The following is a 502-nucleotide window of genomic DNA, read 5'->3' as shown; positions in this document are numbered from 1 at the left end:
TTGAACTGCCAGCCTCCTGGTTAGCAGTCAAGTGCCTTTAGGCACTATGCTACCAGAGTACATGTGCCATAACGACTATTAAATATTTTAAATACTCACTTCTGAGCTTTATTCCTGGGCATATATTGTCCTTTTGATCTCATAAGTTTGATTGTTCTGAGTGTGTACATTATTGTTCACCTTATAGTCCTGTCTATTGTTTGGCTGAAAGTGGAGCCAAGGAGGTGAGTTCAGTTCTGGGCTTGAAGGGTGTTTAAGGTACATGGTCCTGGGGTTCCACCAGTCTCTATCAGATGAATAAGCTTGATATTTTTAATTATTTTACATTTTACTCTGCATTAGTCTCCCACTCTATCCAGGACCTCCTACTGTGATCTCTTTCAAAGTGGTCAGTAGCAGTAGCCAGGCACCATCTAGTTCTTCTCTGTGGTTCATGTTGTCCATTAGTCCTTTGGACTAATTGTTTCCAGTGTCTTTGATTTTCTACACTTGTCTTTTCTCC

This window comes from Orycteropus afer, unplaced genomic scaffold, assembly GCF_000298275.1.
Source record: "Orycteropus afer afer isolate SDZICR_OR568_19922 unplaced genomic scaffold, OryAfe1.0 scaffold00292, whole genome shotgun sequence".
NCBI classification, from domain to species: Eukaryota; Metazoa; Chordata; class Mammalia; order Tubulidentata; family Orycteropodidae; genus Orycteropus; species Orycteropus afer.
Note: the sequence above shows the minus strand (reverse complement) of the source record.